Below are 26,770 nucleotides of genomic sequence, written 5' to 3'. Positions count from 1 at the left end.
TAGCAAATTAATTGATTTATCACTCAATTAATTTATTAATTAGCTAATTGATTATAATTAACACCTGAAAACACCAAAAGTGGCTGATTCCCATTTTCCTAATAGGGCCTGCCACACCCTTATAAATACTACCCCATTTTCTCCAAAAATCTAAGTTGAATTCTCTAAATTCTCCAAACACTTTTCCCTCAAAATTCTAACTTTGGCATTGGAGGTTCTTCAGCCAAAGCGCCCCCCCCCCCCCCCAAAAAAAATCACCGTGGGTGCGTGAGGCTCTTGACCTTAACCTAAAGTGTTAATTTTTTTTGTAGGTGCATTTTCATCCAAGAACAAGAAGGAAGAAATTTGCATCACAATCATGCCATGCTTCCTTAGTGCCAAATCATGCTAAGCCCAAGTTACATATTCGGGGCTTGCCAAGTAGATTGTGTGTGGTATGGATGGTTACGGAAGGTTATTGGGCCTATGTGGAATCGAGGTCAGGGAAAACTTTGGGCTGCTTAGGAGCCCAAAGATCCAAGCCCATACCCTTTGAATTTCACACAGGCATCGTTGAGAGAGAACTAGCCTAGTTTATCCCTTTCCTTAGCAAGTCAACCCCCTTAGTTAGGGTTAAACTAGATTCTTGCATTAAATGCATGTTAAGCCCTACAAATCAGGCATTTAATGCTGACTTTGCATTCCCAACCTGCACAAACAGCCAATGCGCAAAAGCCATGAAGCAGGCTACCAAATTTATTTAGCGCATACGAAAGGCTACCCTGGGAAAGCCGTGCCCCGATAGCAGTCTGCAGGTCTCAACAGGGTAGCTAGTTTCACCAAAATGGAAATAATAGGATAGCTAGGGAGAAATGAAGGGAAGACCAAGCCACAAAGGGATATTCCCTTGAAACCTAGAGAAGAAACATTCACTTACATAAGGAATGAGATAAACCATTTGAAGGGGATTTGAAGAACACAGAGAGGGGGATAGAGAAAACATGGTGAAAGGGAACCACCCAGGAAGAACCCTAGAAAGTTCCAGTTTACCTAAAAGCATACTCCAAGCCCCAAGCACCACTATCCATGCAATCTTAGTAATTTCTGTAGCTTTGCATCAAACCTCCCAGCCATTAGAAGCCTTACTATCACCCTAGGAAAGCCTAGATTAACCAGCAAAGTATGCCATGCAACCATGTAAATCCCTTCTCTCTCATGTAAACTAATAATCTTCTAGCTTCCACACCACGCTTCACTTAAGCAAGTAATTATCTTGATTTTTCATGCTATCTTCGAGTCGTTGATGTTACCTAAGACAAGCTATATCTTTCGAGATATCCCTGGACTTGTTGCGAATCGGCACCGAGGGAGACAAGAGGATGTTTTCAAAGCCCAAGTCCACTTCGACCTAAAAGTCCCCCAACATTTGTCAACCCAAAAACTTATTCCCATAATCATCTCTGGTCCCAACCCACACTCTTCTACCTCCATCTATGGTAGCCTTCATCATCTCTTCTTTGGAAAAAAAAAAAAATCGCAAAACACTCATCTTTACACCCTTCACCAAAATTGACGAGGATCGAGACCACCTTTGGTGACAACTTGGATTGGCAATGACTTATGTGACATCATCATTAACATTTGGACGATCGACATCCTCATAACCTTAATCTTGGAAAGCTTGTTAGGTGCTCTGCCGGTGATCAGGGTGATGCGGAGAACGATGACCTCTACTTGGAGATAATCCCATTGTGTAAAAAGGTATTTTAACAACTTTTTAATTAATTATTAAATTATTAAACCCATAATAGCACGTAATTAAATTTTTGACAGAATTGTGATGGAGATACCATATTGACTGTGACATCTATTTTCAAGGATTACATTGATTGCTTTTTAATTTCAAGTATCATCTTGATGGTGCAGGTCAATTTCAAGAACCATTTGTGGTAAAAAAATCGTAAACATTATGGGACCCTTTTATGTGCCACATCAGCATATAACATAATTTTTTACAGAATTGTGACGGAAGAACCACATTGAATTGCGACACCTACTTTTACAGACTACATTGATTGATTTTCAATTTAAGGGACCATCTTGATGGTGTGGGTCAATTTCAGGGACTATTTGTGATAAAAACACTTCTCGATAATTATATTGATACGTACGAATAATGTCAATATGAATTAAGAATTGAAATTTATAATTTTGAGATGTTGTCACCAATCCAATTCATTACTACAAGTCTCAATTTACTCTCAAGCATACATAAGTTGAAGGACTTCCCTATTTATTATTGGCCAATTTTATTTGATGACCACTTCTAATCACTATTACATGACTATTTTTCACTATTTTGCATAGTTGGATCATTAGAGATTGACTTTTCCTTATCCTCCCTTCATTCTAAAGGTTCTTCATGGCTAGATGTGGTGGGTTCAATGGCGGCACAATTTCGATTCGTGGTGATAACTATGATTTAGGATAGGGTTTTTGACACACTCTGACCTAGATATCCAGGTGGACACCGGAATTCGAAGAGTGTTGATCGACACCTAGAAGGTGACGAAGCCGTACTATGAAAAGGTTGTGTAAAAAGTGTGGATAAATTAAACCTGAAGTCTAGAACTATTGGTGAGAGTGCGCAGTGCGGGATGTACCCATGTTACTTAAATGTTAGATGCAAGTGCAATAAAAATAAGAATATTCTCATCCTAGGTATGATGGATATTACTACAAATTACAGGAATAAGAATTCATGCATTGATGGTGTGAATCGGCACAGAAATCCAACTAACTAAAACATGGAGGTCGCAAAACAGAAAGTTATGAGTGGACAAGAACAAGGATTTAACAAAACCTTAGTTTTCCATAAATACTAACTCCTTCCTGTAAAACCTAGATAATTTGTAAAATAGCATACTATGTATAGTATGAAAAACAAGTACTGTATGAAACAATATTTTTAGAATACGTTAAATCACAATAACACAAATATAATAACATTTAATATCATATGCTCATCAATATATACTAACACAAAAGCTGATGTAGAGATATTATAACATGAAACATGTTGGGTATAATAATGATCTACGCTCTAGTACTTCATACACATGAAGCTGGCACTAAGCGTTTCACATACTATAACTGCCTAATACAGACTAGTACAAATTGACACCTATAATGGATTCATTATAAACGTATCAGTACAATGTAAATATACATACATCATGAGCGGATAACATATGTAAGATCATGCCATGATAGTTTCATAAAACTTAATAATAAAAAATACTGATACTACAAGTATAATCATGGCAAGATATAGAAAATACTTTATCAAGCATTTATCGAAACTATATAAACATAATCCGTTTGAAAACAAAACCCACTGACATGCACCTTAGTGTCATAGCCGTCTCATCTTGCACGCTCTTTGAAGTCCACAGGATAACGCCTAGAGTGAAAAAAACCATTAACTTAGTACAATAATAAAGTATTGCATGTTGCAGTTCTATTAGATTCAGAATATGATTGTGTAAATCCTAGTGTATTTTTAGATATCTCTTATATTTCTATTAGGAGTTGATTACCTATTAAGAGTTGTAATCCTAAAGGGTAAGGAATTAACCTTCCCTACTACTATAAATAAAGGCACAATGGGGTGGAATTGAACACAACTCACAATTAAACATCTCTCGCTTTTCTCTATTATTGCCGCACATTTCTCTCTCTATGGCCTCACTAATCGTTCAGTAAATTATGCCTACAACACATTATCAGCACGCTCTTGATACTGCGCTAAAGAGAGTTTATTCTTCAATCAAGAGAGTATTACATTTTACTCATTCTTTTTATGATTAATTAATTGTTTTATTGAATTGATCTACATACTATTGATTCAATTTAATTTTTTTTGTGTTGAACGTGATACAATGCATTGGAGATGCAACTCCGGCTTTCCGAGATGGAACTTCTACAAATTCAAAGGCTTTTGTTGTTTTCTGCCAATCAGGTACACTTAAAATAAAGTAAAATATTTGAAACGACCTTGAAGCATGAAAACATTCCCCATGATGCATGAACCCCCTACATTTATATTTACCTTCTGATATATATATGTTTCATGCATTATGCAATTTTTGCTATGTAGAATTTGTGAGTCAAAGAATCAAAAGAAATTAGAAGCAATTAGGGTTTTTCAAACCTTAAGAGTTGAAAAAAAAAAAAATTTGGGATTTTTGCTCTAAGCCGCATTGTGTAACCTTGGGACGATGTCGTTTGACATCTGAACCACCACGACAGCAACCTTTTTGGGGCTTGCTGCGTGCGCATGACAACCAGGCTTCGGCCTGAAGGGTTCTACACGGGCTTACAGCCCCTAGCCTACCTCTAGTAGGCCTGCAACTATACTGGACCTTGTCTATGAGTCCCTGACCCAAGCAAGCAAGCCTGCTGCTTGCTGGACTCTACCCATGGCACGCTGGCCCACTTTCTCAAGCCTGATGCTTGCTAAGCCTTATCACATGTCATGGCCGCCCGCAGCACAACCTAAGCTGCTGGGCTCGCCTCGCTCCAACCCAAAACCCAAAGCCAGCTCATGCTGGGCTTCGTTGCACACCAGCCCGAGCTAGCACAAGCTGGGCTTGATGACCCCTGCGCCCTTTTTCTCTGGCCCCTAACATCAAAGTAAGCATGCAGACTTGCTTTGCTTATGGGCTAGCTGCAGCAGCCTCACATGGCCCAAAGCTATTTTTGGCTTCTTTTTTTTTTTTTTTTTTTACCCGATGCCATTTTTTTTGGTATCCCTGTTTCTTAACCATATCCAAATATTTTTGGGACGTTTTAGGTTAAAGCCACATTAGGCTATATTTTCGTTATCACTTGGCACGAAGCCAATTGAAGCTAATAAGACCCGAATGTCATTATTTTGCTTCTACAATAGGCCTCGAATGGTCTCAATCTCTTGAATTAATTAAAAGTGACCTATAGTCTATTAATCTAATAATGAATCCAAAATTATTGACATGAAGATCACTTTTGGACATTAACGATTCAATAATTTATTTCTCTTCTTTGAACCGTTGACTCACTTTCGTAGTCCTGAAGCGCTCACACTTGAGTTCCTAAAGAAACTCAAATCCACTACACTTAGTTGTATATTGTATTTTGTGTTCTTGAAGGAACCTCTCTTTTATGAACTAAACGTTTATAAACTAAATTGAACCTGCAGTTTCAAATTTAGTGCTTTTAAAACCCAAAGTTTTCATAAAACAATACACCCATGAAAACCATGTCTTAGAACTCAAATGTTCTAACTTTGATGCTTATGGATGATTCATTCCCATAGCACTAATTACAATCTTGTTCCCTCCAATTCAGTGGATTGTCGAATCGTCACAAGTTCAATTTCCCTTATATTGGACGTTTATAATAGAAACCACTTTATGTGGGGTACAAGATGTGAATCTCCACTTGACCATCAAGAAGTTGAGAAAGCATTGATGCCAACAATAGCATAGAAGAGCTGAATAAGCCTCCGCCATGATCTTCATTTGAAGACTTATGTCTCAAGCATTATAAACGGAAGTACCTCCCGAATGAGGATTCCATGGCTCTTTGGCTCGCTCCTATGAAAAAAATTGCCAGAAACACCCCATGATTAGGTCCATGAATGAGTACAATTCTGAAGTTTATAAATCCGATCGAATTTTGACTGGAGAATACTTTTCTCATCTTTCCATGTTTCTAACTCGCTCCTAAAACAGCAATGTAGAAAGTGGAAGTTTACCAAATTCTCAGATCTGACTACCATAAACGTGAGAGAAAGGTATACGCCTAGCTTCTGCTGGAGTTTACCGAATGGCTCAAACCCAGTTCGGTCAGAGCCTACCGAATGGTGATGCCCTACTTCGGCAGGGATGCACCAAAAGACATGCTCTGCTTCGGCGGAGATGCACCTAATGGTCCTACTATGCTTCAGCAGAGACTTACCGAACAGACGATTCTAGCTTCGACTAGAGCCTACCCCATCCAATTTAGGGTTTGTCTCTCTCACAATCCAATTTTAATTTTGTTTTCACACACATATGGTAGAATCATTGCCTACCAAGGTGTGGCATCATGCCTGAAGTGTGATCCTTGACACTTAAGACCTAAAACTTCAAGAATAATATTCCTGAACCTTAACCCTACAGAATCTACTTTCATCTTGATGGAATAGATCATTGGTTATGCACCTGTTCGTGCCTCTACCAATGTTGTTGAGGAGTACCATTCTAGTAGTCAATATGTAAGACTAATTTTGCTTCACCAAACATCGTTAGAAGAGCAAAATTTTGGCATCGATGGCATTGTTGGCCGAATCCCCTTAGTAAACCATTTACTTTGTGAACATTTTTCCATGTTCTTGGATCCAAGTTTGGTGTATGTTTTACTTATGGATAATCTTATTGATATTGTCCTTGAATATGAGTTAATTGAATCATGTTTCTTAATACATGTGAACTATTCAATTAAACACGTGATTAGGTAGGAATGTGGGAAAGTTAGTTGTCTAGATGAATGCGTACTACGCACACTAACTTTACACCTAAATCACATCTCTAACGACTTTGGGTCTATCCAACCTGATTAAGAACATTGGCACCCTCCTCGTTGTATGAATAGTATTGCATCACCATTTAAGGGACCATAAATTCTCCCAGTCATTGGGTTTTTAAGGATATTCAAGAGAACAATGATCATAAATGAAATCATTGAAGAAAATAGAGTGAAATATCTTTGCACCACCTCTAAGAATGAGTCTAAAGCTTTGATATGGGGCCAATAGGTTGTTTCCCAACTTGAAACACGCCATATGTGGCCGGCCTAGAGCTAGGTGATTGAGCAGTTTACTTGTTTTAGCACGACCATTCAAGACACTTAGGTCGAATAATGATGCTACAACGCATCTTCTTACCCGAAGTAAGGATCTTGTGCCTACAAACACACTTTGCCAAGCCTGCTCATTAGGGAAATTGATTTCTATGCCATTCCTAGATATGAAATCACCATTTTTCACAATGGAATCAAGGTAATATATGTAATAATCCAACCAAAATGTGGACCATATAAATACTTATGGTTTTTGTTGATGAATCGACAAACTGGTCACATGTTTTCCACACACATTGCAACTAAATCTCCTGGCCGATTAAAGGTTCACCACCCTACTTATCCCTTAAGGTCCGGGAGACTGGATAATGCTGGAAAGTTTGCATCAACGATTTTCGATAAAGTATTGCATGTAGTTTGGGTTTATAATTGAACATCGAATTCCCATGTTCACCCCATATAGCCTCACCTAGTGATCATAAAGCGCAATTTAAATGATTGCCCGAATTTTGGTGAACGTACCAAGTTTTTGGTTTCTGCCTAGGGCTATGCAATCTTGTATGCAGTTATGTTGATCTGCCTTGAGGCCCACTTCCACTCAACCATTTTGACGTTACAGTTGGTTACTGGGTATGAACCTGACAATTTTCGTATTTACACATTTGGGTGTGCATTTCATGTGCCAAGTTGTGTCACCGCAACGTACCAATATGGGTCCTTAAAGAAGGATGTGTATCTTTTGTCGATCATGATTCCCCTTCACATTAGCTCTCTTCAAGCCCTTGCACGTGATCTCTTTACTGCTCATTTGCAGGTTGTCACTTTAATGAAACAGTCTTCCCGTTATTAGGGGGAGATAAGAATGTCAACGTGTATGTAGAACGGCATGAATATGCATGGACTTTGCCCACTATGTCTCATCTCGATCACCGTACTGCACAAGTGTGGTAAGCAAGTGCGATGACTTCTAGCTTTCAGAATGTTGCCCCAGACGCATTCCTCTGATCTAGCTAAAGTGACAAGATCATATACCAGCTATAAACATGCCTGGAAGGATAGACGTATTTAACGGATGTCGAGTAAACATCCTTGGAGGGTGTGCCGCCCTTGTTGGACCGTCCGGTACATCAGCGGATAGCCAATCAATCTGTCTTGGCTTGGAGCATGACAGATCACTCGGTTAGTAGGATTCACTTCCTTGGAAGAGGAAGACATAGCACAACAATGAATCTAAACTTTATCACTGCCTCAAATCATTTCCATCTCATAAGATTAATCCAAATTACTCCTGAGACTTGAAGTTCTTGGTCCAATATACTAGTTTGGGTGAGTTAATTGGAACTGAAATGAGATTACCATCGATGATGTTTTCACTTATATGGTAGCTACTGACATAAATGAAAGGCGACGATATCTAACCGTGTTCTGTTGATCAAGTAACAACGTAGAACTGATTGGACAATCGAAATTACAATCCAGGTCAAATTCCTTACCAAAGTGTGTTTTGGACCTGTCGTTCCTACACTGCTTAAGGTAACCCTATTGTGTTACAAGTGGAAAAGGAAACGTTATGAGATGAATGAAATAGTGCGATATGATGCATGCCTTATGGTGCAAGGTTTCTCTTAAAACATCATGTGATTGACATCATCATGATGAAATGTGGTTAGTGTTTTCTCCATAGGGATATAGACACGGAGATTTACATGTAAGTTCCCAAAGAATTACATGGATGGGTTTAAATAGTTCCAAACCATTGAACACCCTCTTAACTTGTTTAAGGCATTCACTTACAATCCGACTGATGTGGTATATCCGTCTAAGTGAATATTTGATCAATCAGGGATATGAATTATGCCCTTGTGTGTTAAACTATGAAGTCTTATTCCGAATTGCTAAAGTTATAGTTTATGTCGTTGACACGAATCTCACTAAGACTCTGGAAAAGCTTAAGAAAACTGTCTCATACCTGAAGATGGAATTTGAGATGAAGGATCTTAGGAAAACTCATTTATGCCTTGACCTAAAGTTGAAGCATTGTTCTAATGGTATGTGGGTCTACTAGTCGAACTACACTCCAAAGGTGTTTCCTTCGAGTATACCTATGATCATCCATACGAGGTTATGGAATCTGAAATTCCATATCTAAAGTTGAACTTTGCGCTTCGTTGTGCTTAGCTCATTGTATTTAGACAGGACATCTTTTTCACTGTTAATCTTAGTAAAGATGCAGCACTGTGCCTACATGCAACCACTGAATTGGTATTAAAGACATACCTTAAAGGTACTACAAATTTGGGCAAATCAAATCCCAATGCATCTCGAGTGGATCCAACCCCCTGATCCTCGGAATGATGCTAGCCTTGTTTATTATGCTGACGCTGGTTACTTATCAAACCTGCACAAGGCAAAATCCCTAAATGGTTATGTGTTTACCGTTAAGGATATCATAATATCTTAGAGGTCCACAATATAACCTTAATTGCGAAAATTTCGAATCATTCCAAGACTCACCTCACTTAACTACACCATAAGTGAGACATGGTTAGAAGTTCTTGTTGAGCATATTCAAAGTACTTGATGTGTTTTCATCCATCGTTGAGTCCTAATAATGATCCGTGAAGATTATACCACATGTATCCACCCGACCAAGCCATGATACATCAATAAAGTCAACACCAAGACATATTGCGTCCACATCTACATCAAAAAAGCATCAGGAGATTTAAGTCATGCAAGCCGATCCCAAACAATCTTGCTGACTTCTGCATAACGTCACTGCCGAAGTCAACCTTCCAGAAGCTTGTTTAAGGAATTGGTATGCCTAACTATTCGCATGCAATGCTTGTAGTTCTCATTTGGAATTATGTCAAACTCAGGGGAAGTGTCCAAAAGTATACTCACTTGATCTTAATGTATTCATTTTCCCCATGATTATGAGCATTTTTTCCCACTAGGTTTTTGCTACCTAACTAGGTTTTAACGACGCACCCATCCTGGGCTGATCATACCCTTGTAAGCTCTTCTACTTACATCCAAAAGACGTATAGTTTTGACTTAATGCAACTTCTCACTTTTCTCCTTAGACTATGAGACCTAACTTTATGTTTACGAATTTTAGATTCTACATAAATTGTCTCAAAGCCATGCCGCCATTGAGCCAACCTCGAGCCGCGGAGCCAGTGGGACATGTCACCCCCTCCCCTAAAATGAAAATTCCCATAAGCCCTAGCCTCCCACAGATCAGAACCTATTTTGGGCTTCCATCTTTAGGCTTGCGTCTGTAGCCGTTACGTGTGGAACAGGGCCTGTTATCCTACCTGACTTGGCCCGTGTACCAACCCAACCTAACTTTTGGGCTTGGGCCATTTGGTATTCATTGTTTTTAGCCCATTAGGGCCACCGGGTTTTATCGCCTAATTTTTTAGGCAATATTAGGTTTATAATTTTTGCCATTTTTAAATTTGGCCCAAAATCCAATAATTAATTCACTTATTACCATAGGATTTAAAGATCTAAATGCATATATTTGTTGCATATTTTTCTCTAAATATTTGTGTTTGCTTGTAGGAACCCATGAACCTGAAGTTCATTAACTTTTCCAAACCTAAAGTTTTTTTGAAAAATATGCCTTCAAAACTTGAAGTTTTCTTAAAGGGTTAATCTCAGTTTACTATTCTTGGTTTTCAACATTTGGTACATGAAGTTATTTTCATCCCAGTCTGGTACCTAAACTTATAATTCTAAGACACTTTCATACATCCGTTAAGTTTTCCGTTTGAACCTCTGTTAACTGATGACGTGGTGCCCAAGTGGATAATAATTGGGCGTCATGTGTCAACAGGGGCCCACTTGAATATTAAAAAAATAAAATTTAAAAATACAAAATATACAAAAAAAATAAAATACAAAAATCCCCACCAGTCTCTTACCTCCCCCCATCCCCCATCCCTCAGCCCCCTTCATCCCTTTTATCTTCTGCAACCCACACCTCCTTCCCTTCCATCTCTCCTTTGCAACCTGCAACACCATCTCCTCCACCATTCCTCTCCTAACCCCCACCCTCCTCTTCCTCCTCATTCTTCTACACCCCAACCCACCATATCATCACCCAAGGAACCTAAACCCCGCAAGTTCTCACTGCCCTCAACGCCAAATCGGATTCCCCTCTCTTTATTCTCTCTCCTCGCTTTATATTAGCATCTGATTCCCCAGTTGTTCTCTGATATCTCTTATAGTAGCAGCCTTTCATCCGAGCCCTCTCCAGCTGTCTTTGGTAAGCATTTGTCCTTTTGCTATCGTTCTCCCTCTCTAGCTTTCGGGTATGTAGAAACTGTTGCTTAATTTCGAATTTTATCCATCTAAAATTCAAATTTCTACCCGAATGCGTATTCGATCACCTGTTTTAGGGTTCCTTTTCTGTTGAATTCATGAATCGTTTCATCTATTTACACAGCATGTTTAAATCCCACAGTTTCTTTTTTGTGATGGGAATTCGGCAAACATCGCATTCACCCAGAAGTTGAAACATTAATTAGAAATTAAAAAAGGAAAAAAATTGGATTTTTATGGGTTTTTCTATTTTTGTAATTATGGGGCAATGAACTGCTTTTAAATTATGATAAAATTGCACATTTTCTTGAAATTACATTCTTTATTAGCTTTTACTCTAATGAATTGGTGTTACCAAAGTGAACCACTTTGGATGGAAATGGATTGGACAAGGGGGTTTATTGATTCTAATTTGTTAATAAGATGATTGTTCATCAGAGATGGGGAGCAGGTGGTAGAGGAGATAAGGGAAGGTAGGTGTGGGTTGCAGAGGAGAGATGGAAGGGAGGGTGTTGCGGGTTGCAGAGGAGAGATGGAAGGGACTGAGTTGCAGGTTGCATAGGAAAGAAGGGAGGGAGGGGGATGGGGGGAGGTAGGAGACGGGTATGGCCCAATTATTGTCCACGTGAGTACCACGTCATTAGTTAATAGAGCTTCTAACAAAAAACTTAACGGATGTATGAAAGTGTCTCAAAATTATAACTTTAGGTACCAGACTGGGATGAAAAAAAACTTCAAGTACCAAATGTTGAAAACCAAGAAACTTTAGGGGTAATAAACTAAGATTAACCTTTTCTTAAAACATACACCTATGAAAACCTGAAGTTTTTCATGAAAATTTAAACCAATAAATGTCTAGTAGAACTCAAATGTTCTACTCCTATGTGAATGGATTGATAAATTTTGTCTTAATTACACTAACTACAATCTTGTCCATTTACATTGTGACAGGAATATGTCGAATTTGAACAAACCCAACTTTACCGCTTTAAAGGTCTCTGAAAGAAACTACATAAAGTGGGTCCAAGATGTGAAGCTCTACCTCATTTCTAAGAGCCTTAGAGTAACCATAGAAGCTAAGATGGATAACCCGATTTGCGAAGGTGAGAAAGCCACTGCCATGATCTTTATTCAAAGACATATTCATGATGGACTGCAAACTGAGTACCTTATGGAGCAAGAACCATGAGGTTTATGGGTTGCTTTGGCGGATCGTTTCGATCACCAAAGAGACATCTTCTTGCATGAAGCAAGATACGACGATCAACATTTATGCTTTTAGATCTTTAAGTCTGTGAATGAATAAAATTATGAAGTTTATAAAGTTTGTCGAATTCGATCACTTCTTAAGTTCTGTAACGAGGAGTTGACCAAAGAAGATCTCCTGAAGAAGACCTATTCGACCTTATATACGACCGATATTATCCTGTAGCAATAATATAGGGCACAGAAGTTCATTAAATTTCTGGATTTGATCTCTGTTTTACTTTTCTCTAAAAAGTAGAATCAATTATTGATGAAGAATCATCAAGCTTGACCTACTGGCTTAATCACTGTGCCTAAATTTAGTGAGGATTGACGCTTGAACCATGGTTCTAGGAGTGGGCATGGCCAGAAGCCGTCCCACTAAGGTTAACAGAGCCAAGGCCTATCTAAGGGAGAAAATCGAGCCTCAAAGCATTCTAACCTCGTTCCCATGGCCTCGAACTTCAATAATAAGGGCAAAGCATCTGATATTATGGATGTAGACATGTGCTACCATTGTGGTTCGAAGAACCATTGGTCCTGTGTTTATTGAGCTCCTTCCAAGGTCGGGGTTGAGTATCATTCTCATTGTAAAAAATTTGAATTAAACTTTGCTCATGTGGGTGATTCAGAGGATACGAAAATAGAGGTTTCTAACTTCAAGTAGGCAAATGTCTTGATGGAAGGTTAGATTTTTGACATGGCCCCATATACTAGTCGAATTTACCCCCAGTGTCGAATTCCCTATGTTGGTCGGACCCCTATGTTTTTTTTGGTTTAAGTTAACAATTTCCTTTAAGATTGGAATATTTGGTGGTGTTTGTTTTGATTTTTGATATTAAGTTTCATGAATTATTTTCTCAAATAATTAATTGAATGGAATTTATTTTTTTGAATATTTTATGCAAGTGACCAGTTTAATTAATTTACTAGGTATGACTAGTGGGGAAGTTAGTTGTCTGGCAGATTGTGCAACCATGCGCACCGTGTTGCATGAACACAATATATCACTAACTTTGTACCTAAGAATGCACCTCTAACTACCCTCTTAGGTTCATCCAACCTGATTAAATGATATAGATAAGCCTGTATAGCGTTGTCTAATGGCATTGAATTGACCATTAAAGAAGCACTTAATTCTCCACATTCTGAAAGAATGTTGATGAGCTTTAAAGACATTCGAGACAATAACTATCACATTGAAACCTTTGTAGAAAAGGGAGTTAAATTTATGTGCATCACTTCCTATGAATATGGCTAAAAGTGCATCATAGAGTATATGGAGCGTCTCCCGAGTGGCTTGTCTACTACAACCATACGTTGCATAGAAAGCCACTATATGGCCAGCCCTACCTTAGGGATTGCACACGAACTTTTGCTTTGACATGACCGTTTGGGACACCCTAGACGAGGTTTTGTGCATCGTATCCTTAAATCTTCACACGGGCATCCCATAACCAGAAGTTTATGCGGGTTCAAGAAAGACATCGCTTGCCAAACCTGCTCCACGGGAAAGCTCATTATTCGACCTTCCTATGACAAGATCCATTCATATCCTCCCACTTTTCTACAAAAGATGCAAGGGATATTTGTGGACTGATTCAACCACCCTGGGAACCATTTAGATACTTTATGGTATTGGTTAATGCTTTCACATGTTGGTTACATGTGTGCTTATTGTCCACAGGAAACACTGCTTTCTCCAAACTGTTGGCTCAGGTTATCAAGCTCAAGGTTCACCACCTAAATTATCTAATCAAATCTATTTGATTGGATAATGCTGGAGAATTCACGTCGAAAACTTTGGAGACTAATGCATGTATGGTGGGATTGAAGTTGAACATCTAGTACCCTATGTTCATACCTAGAACAGCCTGGCATAAGCTTTCTTTAAGCACTTTCAAATGATTGCTCCTGATCGTTACTTAGGGCCATGCAATATTGCACCCAGCCATGTTGGTCCCCCTAATGCTTGTCGTGACCCAACCATGTAGCGCCATTTAGGTAGATACCAGATAGGAACCTGACCTATCAGATCTGCACTTTTTTGGTTGTGCGGTATATGTGCTGATTATGTTGCCCTTACGTACTAAAATGGGTCATTTGAGAAGGACAAGAATCTATATTGGTTATGATTCCTTCTATTATTCATTACTTAGAACATTTGACAGGCGATCTCTTTACTGCTCGTTTCGTGGATTATCACTTTTACGAGACAGTTTTCCCATCATTAGGGGATATAAGATTGTCAACATTTCAGAAGAATGACATAAATTATCGCAGACAACTCCCACTTTGTCTTATTTAAATCCTCACAACATCCAATCTGAGACTGAAGTGTGACACATCCAAGATCTTCATAACTTAGCTTAGAACATGCCAAATTCTTTGGTTGAGCACATATACCAGCTGCAAACATGCCTTGTATATTGGTGGCTAGCTAATTGTCTGTTCCTACCCAAAACTGTGGTAAACCTCTTGGTTCAAAGGATTCATAACCTCAGAAGAGGAAACACACATCATAGGCTAGTAAGCTTACTATGAATCTAACCATCACCTACTCATTCTGTGTAGCGCATGAGGAAATTCTAGACCATGGAAGCATCCTAGAAGATACAAATCCACCTCCCGAGTATCGAGAGATTTCAGTCCATTATGCTAACTTGGATGACCTTTGGTGTAAAATGAGATAATAATCGATGATGCATTAGCATAGGCAATAGCTATTGAGATCATGTTGAACAATGACATTGAACCTCGTCCTGTTGATGAGTGTCGACATTGAACTGATTAGTCAAACTGGAAACAAGCAATACAAGTCGAACTCAGTTTTTTTGCGAAACGCAAGGTGTTTGGGCCCATAGCTTCTACACTGCCACATGTGAAGCCTATTTTTTACAAGTGGGTTTTCATAAGGAAGCATAATAGAGGAATGAAATAGTAGGATATAAAGCATGTCTTGTGGCACAAGGCTTCTCTCAACTCCCTGGGATTGAATATGATGAAATGTATTCGTCAGTAATGGATGTGATTACGTTCCACTACCTTTTCAATTTGGTAGCTTTCAAAAAACTGGATACGTAGCTCATGGACGTGGTAACCATGTATCTTTATGGGGATCTTTATGTAAATCTACATGAATGTTCCTCAAGGACTTATATTGATTGGATCAAATAGTTATAAACCACGAAACACCCTATTTATTTGGCTGAGGCCTTCACTCTACAGATTGAAGCAATGTGGGCAGATGTGGTATAACACACGAATCTTATTGGGACTCCTAAAGAGCTTGAGAAAACTGTTGCACACCTGAAGTTGGATTTTGAGATGAAAGATCTTGGGAAAACTCGATACTATATGGGCCTGGAGATCAAGCTACACCTAGAAGGTCTTACATCGTTTTAATGACGAAAAAGTGAAACCTTAGGGTACTCCTATGATTGTTCGATTGCTAGATGCTAAACGACATCACTTTTGTCCTAAGAAGGATGAAGAAGAGATTTTGGAATTCAAAGTTCCATATCTAAGTGCGATAGCCGCTTTACTGTACTTAGGCTCACACACCCTTGTTTTTCACCCCTCCAAGAAGTAGAGATTGAACTTGTGGGAGTACAAGGATTCAATGGAAGTGATGGATTTTAGCACAAACTTTTTTGGCGTTAGTAGTAATTGTAAGGGTCCCTTCTTGTAGTTGATATGTTTTGCAAGACATAAATGTTTTTTTTTTTTTTTTTTGGGTAATGCTAGGAACACAAAATTTTAAAATCACATTTGTAAACTAAATGATACGGTTATTGATGATTGAATTATCACTTAAGTGTTGATTAACATGCTTATTTATTATTGATAAAACATCATTTGGTTTAAAATTTTAGTCTCCCTAGCTTTATACCTTTTTTTAGGGCCAAAATGTATGTTTTTATATTGGGCAGATCTGTGGCACGACTTCTTTAACACCACTTTTGATGCAAATTTTGGTGGGGCCCACTTCGTAATTTATTTCACCAATCCAAATCGTGTTTCCTTTAGGCCTTCCCTTAAAGATCATTTCTACCAAAAATCACCCAAATGTGAACCATATTACTGTAAGATTAAGGGTTTAGTGTTTATTGTATTCATCAATTTTCTTCATGAATTTCTTCGTGGTTTTTTATTTGTCTATTTTTTTTTCAAGGATGATCTATGAGTGAGGTTTAAAGATATATGATTTGGATCATTAAATTACATTATGAAGTGGACCCCACAAAAATTTGTGTCATAAGTTGTGTAAAAAAAATGGTCCCACAAATTTGCCCCATGTTTATTTAGGTTATATCAATTATTTATTTATTTTTATAATTGGTAGACTACCTCGTTGGTTGAAATTTTTTATTCAACTCATTACTCCAGGATTTTAAACCTTTCTTCTTAGTGTAGCTCAATGTAGAATATCATTTGCAAAAATCAGTTTTAAAAGTAGTTGTTTGTTATGAGGAATAATGCATTCTATAAGCTTTGAGTAGCCCCATTCCCCATTAATTGCCCTTTCCTATCACAAATCGTTCCTCCCACACATTGCATTCTTGCAATCTCAACAAGAGAACTACCAGTATTTTGCTTGTAAAAACTATCAAGTTTTGGCACCCATCTTAAAACTCTATTCGAATAGCAGCTAACTTGTATTATTATGCGTTCTAAATTCAGTGTGCAATTTCATGGCACTTACAATGACAACTGTAGATTTCTAGTTTGGCTATCTATGCAAACAAATTAATGATAATGGTTTGCCTAAATCATACATGGTTTGGGTACTGATTTCATAAAATATAATATAAACTTTAAATTTTTTTATTCTATACAAAGAAAACAATAATGCTAGGACTATGGGTGAACGAATATGAACACTCTATTTAGAAAGTTAATAAAAAGAATACATGCATATCAGATATGCTTTCACTTATTAAAAGACCTAGCGCAAACTTTGATTGACTAGGAAAAATTCGGTGCACTTATTCTCAATACGAACTAAGCCTGTAATTACAAGCAAGATCATTAATTAAGAAATGAACTTCAAGAAAAAAACAACTATTCCAAAAAAAAGTTAACCTCTATAGGAAACATATACGAGCTAAGCCTGTAATTAGAAGCAAGATTATTGATTCTCTTACCACATTCTCAATATCGAGCAAATGAAGCAAAACCATAATTAATCTATTCTTCTGTTGCAAAGATATAATAAGTTAATGAATAATTTAGTTTTTGTATGGGAAATATTCATAAATCCTATAATACTTAGAAGTGAATACAAATATCTTGCAACGTTAAATATGATATTCACTCTGTTTGGTTGCATATCTGGAACTTTGATGACGCTTAGATCGTGATTGTACTTAATACTTGTACCTTTTATAGCCAAATCTCTTTTGTAGAGATTGTTGCAATTTTTTATGAAAAAAAAATACCTAATTAAACCTCTAGATTCTAAATTGGAAAATTTTGTCAGGGAGTGCATTACCTATGTTTTTTTCGCTAGGGTTCCTCTACTCTCTTTCTCCTTTGTTGACTACTACACCAATCAGAAAGAAAACTACACGACACATGTAAACCATCATAAACCACCACGTTCCACCTTCTCTGATGTGGGACAATAATTTCTCTAAGGTCAGAGTAAGGCTGATATGAATACTGTGACAGCCCGTTCCGGACTTTTCGTACCGTAGGTGCGAAATGACCGTTTTGCCCCTAGTATGTTGTTTCGCTGTGTGGTCATTTTTGGGTTTTGTTTGGCTGATTTTGGACCACACACACACTCCCACACTCCCTCACCCTTTCCCTGTCCCGTATCACTGTCCTTTTCCCTCTCTCTCTCCCTTTCCTATCTCCATTTGTACGGACACATCCAAAAACCATTGAAACCTTCACAGATCGAGGAAACAAATTACATATTCGTGCTCGTGAGGTCCTTGGGAGTTCAACCATACCCATTTCAGATAAGGATACCATTGTTTTCACGTCGAACTCGGGATTCCCCGATTTGGTCACTGTTCATGCACACGTTAATTCTTGTGTTTTTGGGAATTTCAAGCTTGTAGGAAGCTTGGTGAGGTCCTTAGGAGGCTCGGGATGGTTCGTTTGAAGGTTTTGGATGTCGGGATCGTGAGTTACAAGTTTGGCCGGAGTTGGTGGTGTTTTCCCAACGAGATTCCTTGGGTTTTAGTGCTTGAAAGTGGTATGGATTTGTTCCTCTTGTTGTAAGCTTCATTTTGGTACCAATTTTGTGAAATTTGGTTGAAAAACGAAGAAATTACAAGGTTTTAAAAATTTCCCTGTTTTCCGGCGCCGGCAACGGCGTCGGAGTTTGGCCGGAGAAGATGACGGAATATTCCGTTAGTTTGGACGGAATATTCTTAACGGCGTTAACGGCATCAGTTAAATTTAACAGAATATTCCTGACAGCGTTAACTGACGCCGTCAGTGTGCCAGACACGTGCCTACGCGTGCGCGGAGCGTGGGGGCGTGTGCGGCGTCGGAAATTTTTTCTAAAAATATGGGGATGTTTCTGAGGTTGAGTAGATCATGTTGGTGTATTCATACACCCCATTTGGGCATTGTATGAGAAGTTATTTTGTAAGGTTGGTTATGTGCTTTAAAATTAACGTTTTTATAGTTGTTTTGCATATAGGTGAGACTTATCCCGAGGACGAGCGCGGTCATTCAAGGCAAGGGGGTTACGACCCTTCTACATATCAGTGAGTGGGCTTTTGGTTTTCTGTATATACCTATATACTTATGTTTTTCCCAGAAAGTGAATTGAAACGTTTATACATTTATATGCCATGCATTATGTTTGCCGTTTGTTTATGCATTATTAGTTGCATATATATATATATATGTGTGTGTGTGTGTGTTGGTGCTGCGGACGCACAGGTAAGTGCCAGTCCTTCACGTGATGTTCACCTCCCACACCACACGCTCATCTTAGATCCAAGTTAGGTGCACAGTCCTGTCGTACAGACCACTTTAGGTGGTTCCGACTCGTAGGTGACCCGCGATTATTCACCCAGTCTTCATGTGATTGTAGCACTTGAGCGTACTTATATTACACCTAGTCCTGTCGTACAGACCACTTTAGGTGGTTCCGACTCGTGTGCAGGTATAGTTAGTGAGATGGAGATTTGAGCTCTAGATTCAGCTGTACAGGTCACGTTAGGTGACTCCGGTTGACAGATTACATGGCATTGTCTGGCATTACCTGAGTACTTGCATTTTATATCGAGGCATTTGGCATGGCATATTTCCGAGTATGATTTATATATATGTATATATTCTATTTTTCTGGGAAGTATACAGGTTTTACGGCGAGGGGTTAGAACTTTGTTTATGAAATGGTTTTTGAAAAGCTTTGTTTTTGCCCACTCACGCTTTCTGTTTTGCGCCCCTCCAGGTTCTAGTTGGCAAGCACTTTTGGTGGCTCCCCAGAGGGTTTTTCCTGGCATATCTGACAGATTATCACCAGTGTAGGACCACCTTTGGGTGTGTTTTTGTAGTGTTATTTCTCCCGAACTGCATTAGGTCTTCGTGCTCTGAACTTTGTTTTCCACACTTACGCTTGCACATGTATGTTCTTACTTTATGTAAAGCTGGTTTTTATTTATTCGTACTTTTATTATTATTTATTAGCTTCCACACTATGCACATGGTTACGTCACTTCCACGTGACGGCCAGCATGCCCTGATCTCGGTCGGGGTGCGTCTAATACAGCTACCTCAGAAATCCAGTCATGGAGTCAACAACTTTGAGAGTAGTTGGATCGAACGGAGCAACAGTGCCAGCATCACTCTGTTCTAGGGAAATGGGCGAAGTTTGAGCGACTTAGCTAGGATGACCAAGCTTGTTCCACATGACATTGGGTTTGACCTAGTATAGAATAAGCCAGATCTCGATATGTCCTGGAGTTTGTAGAATCTAGAAATTGGTGTGCGCCACAAGTAATCACAACTCCTAAGAGGGTGCAATATTTACTTTTAGATATCCCCTAGGATTCTCCCGGCTTAGAACAAGGATTTGATTCTAGAAATATCTCTTGATTCTCGTCTAAGGTTTTTTTCTAGTAACATAATCTCTGCACCCTAATTCTGTTGCCCACTGCTAGAGTTGGATACTTGCTTACGAACTTGACCATTAGAGAACCTTTGGCCGGTACACCCCTCTCCTGTCTAAGGCTCTTGTTCACAGTTGTTTGCTCTTTTATAAGTTACTCATATTTGTGCATCTCTATCATTCAAGCAATGCACGAATTTGATTCCAACATTTAAAGTTCCTCCTTATTCTCCTACTGCTAGATCTCTCTTTGTTCTCCAAAACCGCCGTATCAGGCGAGTCTTTGCTACATGTAAACGTATGGATAACAAAATGGAATTAGCTTTTTGTGAAGAAGTTTCGTACTTTAGTCTAAGGGTGGGCAAATGGGCCTGGACCCGTGGTCTGGGGTAGTTCGGGGTAGGTTTAGGTTAAGCTGAGGTGGGGCCTTTTATTTGATACACGAAAAGGGTCGGGGCAGGGCATATCTAAGTATATGGTGGGGTGGGACGGGTCCAATTTCTGAGTACACGGGCCCCCGCACGAACCGTATACACATGCATTCATTTCTTTTCTCTCACACACACACTGGTCTCTGCAAATTCCTTTCTTGGTTTCTTCGATTCTCCTCAGTCCTCAATTGTCTTTGTCGAATCTTGATCGTCCTCGTCGATTCTTAAACTTGGAGACTTTCCTCCTTCTCAATCTCTTTTTCCCAGATCGTCTTCGTTGATTCTTAAATTTGAAGAATCTCATCTTTTCAATCTCTCTCACCTAGATCATCTTTGTCGATTCTTAAACTCAAAGATTTTCTTCTCTCTCTTGATCTCTTTCTCCCAGACTGATCGACTCTCGCTCTCCCAGACTGACTGAATTCTCGATAGCTGATCTCCCTCATTAGCTTTTCTCAACTCTGACCACCACCTGGCGATCCATCTCAAAGCCAAATCTTTAAACAAAAAGTATTCAAATCTGACGATCCATCTTGAAATTTCCAGTGTGTAATACCTGCTATTGTATGAAGCTCACCCAGATCAAAATTGAATTGTTTTTTTTTTATTTTTTTATCTAGGTTTAAGATTACATTTTTATGTATGCGTTTTTTGGGTTCTTGCTAATTTCGTAACTTATTGGATATATGGGTTGGTGTTATTTGCAAGAATTTGAGCTAAAACATGCATGTAGGACCCTAGGAACTTGAAATTTCTTGAAGCCTCATAGCTTTATCTATTCGCTACTTGCTACAGGTCAAGAGAAAGCACAGCAAGGAGGAAGGACCCGTGGACTTGTAGGAACCGGGCTGTTTTAAATGGACTGAGTTAGGTCTAGTTCCAACTTTCATTTTTCTGTTACTCAGCTCGGCCTGCCCTGTTTCATTTTCCAACAGGTTCAGTCCGGTTCCTTCAATTTTGGGCTCGGTCAGGTCCATGGCCACCCCTACTTTAATCCAATTTAACACTGAATATGAACATAAAAAATACTAAATAAATCTAACTAGTAACCCAACGAGGTCACATTTTTCTCTATTTCTGCACTATCCAATAGAATCTTTATCCCTAAATTTTCTAAACTTGTGAAAATTGTACGATTCATGTAAATACGCCTTGGAACCAAATCCTAAAGTAGAATTATGGTAACCAAAAAAAAAAAAAAAATTGAGGTAGAAGATAAGGTACGATTAACTGACAACATGAAGGAGGTGGAGGGCGGCACTATAATAAATGTCGTCGTTCAGTAACACGGCGGCATGAAGGCTCTAAATTTTTTTTTTATTATAATTTTTTTTTTTTTTTTTTTTTTGGGGAATTATAGAGCCTTCTCAACATCCTCGAGAGATGAGGAGAGTGATCGGTGGTTGTAGTAAATGCTAGAGGAGTGAAAATGTGCAATGCGATTGGGTATTTCCAGACATTGAAAATTTTCTTTTCTGTTGGTTTGGTAGTCATTTAGAACTTTAGGGTCATTTTAGTGCTTTCACATTTAAAAAAAAAAAAAGATGAGCCTTGATGCAACGGAAAATTTGCTTTTTTTGACCAAAAGGTTACCAGTTCGAATCGTGGAAACTGTTTTTTTGCAAAACAAAGGTAATGTTGTATATGATAGACATTCTTCCCCAATCTCGCAAAATAAGAAGCCTTGTTCGCTGGGGTCACCCTTTTTTGCATTTAAAAAAGGTTATAATTCTAAGACTTTTGAAAAAGAGGGCAAAAACCATTTTAAGACTCTTAAAAGTGGGCATTAATGAATATTTCCAACATTTTTAAGTAAGTTGATGAATGGACTATGTTCATGGCCACGTACCTTTAAGTTTAAAAAAACTCCAGTGCAAACTCTGATTCCAACCTGACAAAATGTAGTGAGTAAATAACAAGTTTGAATCATGCTTCCAATTAGAAAATAAACACACTTCAAAAACATAAAACTAGCTAATTGAAAATGTCATTTATCCGCATAACTTACAATCTATAAGAAGGGAACATCTTTGATTCTCTGACAACGATTTCAAGATCAAGCAAGTGAAGCTGAATAAATAATTACCTTCTTCCTATCTTTCTCTGTCTTGATTTAACTTTTCAAGTTTCTCTTTGTGAGAAGAAATAGTGAGAATGAGACTACGTGCATGAATATGAATAGTCATTTTAAAAACAAGGGGATAACTTGATATAGATCCAATTTTGTGAGCCATTAGTAGAATTAGTCCACTTCATTGAAATAGGTCCAATAATTGAGATTCCATGTATATTTATTTGTGGGTTGTACCATATTTACCCCTTAGACTTTCGAATCGTAGTAAATACACAAAATTTCTTAATTATGAGATAATTTGTGGTTTAACTAATCCCTTAATTGTAGGATTAGTTATAGCCGTATAATCACCTCAACCCCCAGTCCGTTTCATCCCTCCTTTTTTCCTTCTTCCAAACAATTCCCTCTATCAATCCTCCTCTTTTTTGTCTCTTCTTTTCATGGGTGATATTTTTGTATTCTTCTCTCCAAATTCGTTCCTTTAATGGAGGTATATTATATCATATTATATTTTTATGTTCCGCCATGTAGGTTCCCAGCATTTTTCTTCCAATACAATAGGTAGTTTATTTTTGTTTTGCGGGTAGATTATATCTGCTTTGTAGGTATAAACCATTTTCTTCCTATACAATAGGTAGGTAGTTACTAGATTATATCGGTCTTGTTTTCTTCGTAAATATTAGGTAGTTACTAGATAATATTTTAGTTTGAGTATTTAAAGATTCAAAATTTAAAAACTGATTAAATGATAAAAAAAATTAAAGAATTTAAATATTTTTATCTAAAGGGGCAAAATTGATATCAAAATATGTAATTGAATAACTGGACTTGGTCCCAAAAACTACCTAAGTTTTTGGACCTAGATCCAAAAACCCCTTTTAACAAGTTAATAAAAAGACTACGTGCATGGTGATATATGTTATAGCATATAAAATTCCCAACATTAAGCTTAGATTCTAGGTTGTGCATAGTTTTATTCCGAGGGAAACACCATTCATGATCATCACCGCCACACACTTCCCATTTCACCGACCCATGCATAATATAAACCAGCATCCCAACCCACGCATCCAATTTCTCAGATCCATATTCAACTATACCATCCACCCTCCCACATATCGAACCCCTCACCCTCTACAACTATTTGAAAACACTGATATATGAATTCTCCCAAAATAAAATCAAAGGACAAGTTGAAACGAGTACAAAAGTTGATGATATACATGGGAAGTTAACAAATTGAATCCGAATAATCTACAAAAACAAAAGTAAATCTGGGATATACTATAACGACTATTATTGCATAACTAAGGTACAAGGACGAATAAGTGTATAATGATGTACCCATAGAGTTTCTTTTTTGCTAGTCTTTTAATAAATGTACGATTATAAATTATAAAGTGGATGCATACAAATCTACACATATAATTATAAAATTTTACGTAAATAGTTGCATAAAACAAGTTAGAATAGGCTTTACAATTTACATAATTGAAGAGCACAATAATATACATAAAAAGGTGACATTTCTTTTACAAAATATGGGGGTGCAATCATCATAATGTCCTGTATGATGAGAACAACCCCATCTGCATTGCAGATGCTAACAAACAACCTATGCTACACGTAAGCAGACATTAATTTCAATTTTTACTTTGGCATTTGCACTTGTACGATGCCAATTTGAAGATAACATATTGTTTGCTAACTTTCTAATCGTATGTTTATCAGGTATCCAAGGTGCACTCGCTCAGTTTCCATTGGTACGCACATGAGTGGGATTCGAACATTGGTTTTCTGAAATTGTTTTTTCCTGATTCCGCCACTGATGTTTGTGTTTATTCATGCAGTTCCTCCTGCATACTATGCTCATTTGGCTGCCTTCTGTGCAAGATACTACATTGAGGGCGAGTATCCAGACGGAGGTTCTACTACTGGATCTACAGTTGGGGGTGCTGGTGATGTGCGGCTCTGTGCCCTTCCTGAGAGCAAGGAAAACGTGAAAGAAGTCATCCTCATGTGTGCCCTCGTCTGCAATTGATGGGTTTTGGTTGCGACTCGTGTGTAGAGGGAGGTCAAAGACAGCTTCTAAGGAATCGCTGCTGCTATTACTGCGACTCTGTACGAACTCCTTCACGATTTTCTGTCAAGTCAAATGGATATTGAATTTAGAACGAAAAGAAATGCATACTGATTACATCCACTTTTAAAACTTCGGGAAATGAAAAATAAAAATGTCAAGTTAATTAGCTTCATTATCGGATCCGGTGTTCACACCATTGAAAAACAATAAACTAGCTAATCATTGGAAAATGATCAAACATTGAAGGCTTAAATAGAGGGATGTTTAGGAACAATTACCTCTGGTGAATCAGCGATTCGATTGGCAATAGTGAGAGCTATCAGAAGCTCTTCATCATCGTGATCATCGTCTTCATCTTCACCTTTTCTTTCTGAGGCTATGGATGATGATCTCCAACACATCGGATCTCCACTAAAAACCGGCCGTACGAGCTACACCTTCTGTTTGAGTGTTTGTCCACAGCGGCCTCTTCAGTGAGTTTTTATAGGAACAGAAGAAGATTCGAGAATTTCTGTCGTTAGGGTTAGGTTAGATGAATTGATCTTATCTTGTCTGGCCTGTGTAGATTTTTTTTCATTTTTTTTCTTTTTCTTTTAATCAAATTCTTTGTACTTTCTGTTCAAAAAGTCGGATATAATAAATATTTAGGATTTGAATTTGTCGTTAGTAGTAATTGTTGGGTTCCCTTGTTCTAATTGATAGATTTTGCAAGCAGTAAATGTTTTTTTTTTTTTTTTTTGTCCCAAAAGTATTTATTTATTTTTGTTTAAAGAGATATTAAATTTTTAATTAAAAATAATATGGGTATAGAGAATAAGTTGGATGTAGAAAGAAGTTAGATGAGTTGAAATAAAATTTTCCAACTGTTTTTTACATAACTATTGATGCAAAATTTTGTGGGAGCCACTCCATAATTAAAATTCACTGATTTGAACTGTCTTGTATTTTGAATTAGCTATTTTTTCAAAACTAACATTTACAAAAAATCACTTAAATCCGAAATCATATGACTATTAGATTAAGGGCTTAGCATTTCTTTGTAAAGCCGTATTCATCCATTTTATCACTACAAATGAATTTCTTAATTTTTTTTTGTTTATTTTTTTTCAATAATGATCTATGAAAGATGTTTTAAAAAATAGATGGTTCGAATTGCTAAAATACATTACGGAGTTGGCCCCACATAAACTTGTATCAAAATTCAAGTAAAAAAATGCTCCCACGAATCTGCTCCATGTTTGCTCGGGTTATATCAATAAACCTTTTATTTTTGTAATTGGTGGATTGCCTCATTGGTTGAAAGTTTTATTCAACTCATTAATCCCAGATTTAAAACCCTTTCTTCTCATTGTAGATCAATGCAAAATATCGTTTCTAAAAGTCAGCTTAATTTACAAGTGAGTGGTTTTGTTGACACACCCCGATCGAAATCAAGGCGTGATGTAGGATCATCTTTGGGTGTTGTGTAATTAGTTTTCATTCTTCTGGACTGCACTTAGGTTTTTTGTGCTCTGATACCAAACTGACACACCCCGACCGAAATCAAGGCGTGACGGCCAGCACGCCTTGATTTCGGTTGGGGTGTGTCATTTGTTATGAGAGTTAAAGTATTGTATAAGCTTTGAGTAGTCCTAACCCCCATTAGTTGTCCTTTCCTGTCATGA

General features: G+C 37.9%; 1 long non-coding RNA gene across 1 annotated transcript; it reads right to left on the bottom strand.

Moving 5' to 3' along the window:
• Window positions 1-24,511: 24,511 nt before the first annotated feature.
• On the bottom strand, window positions 24,512-25,614 carry LOC148694344 (uncharacterized). The gene is made up of 2 exons (XR_015966945.1): window positions 25,385-25,614; window positions 24,512-25,166 (listed from the first exon to the last, which is right to left on the bottom strand). It is a non-coding gene; the product is annotated as an uncharacterized LOC148694344 (long non-coding RNA).
• Between the last annotated feature and the right edge of the window lie 1,156 nt (window positions 25,615-26,770).

This window comes from Pyrus communis, chromosome 9 (assembly GCF_041283825.1).
Source record: "Pyrus communis isolate YQ-2024b chromosome 9, ASM4128382v1, whole genome shotgun sequence".
NCBI lineage: Eukaryota > Viridiplantae > Streptophyta > Magnoliopsida > Rosales > Rosaceae > Pyrus > Pyrus communis.
Note: the sequence above shows the minus strand (reverse complement) of the source record. Positions and strands in the feature narration are given on the sequence as shown.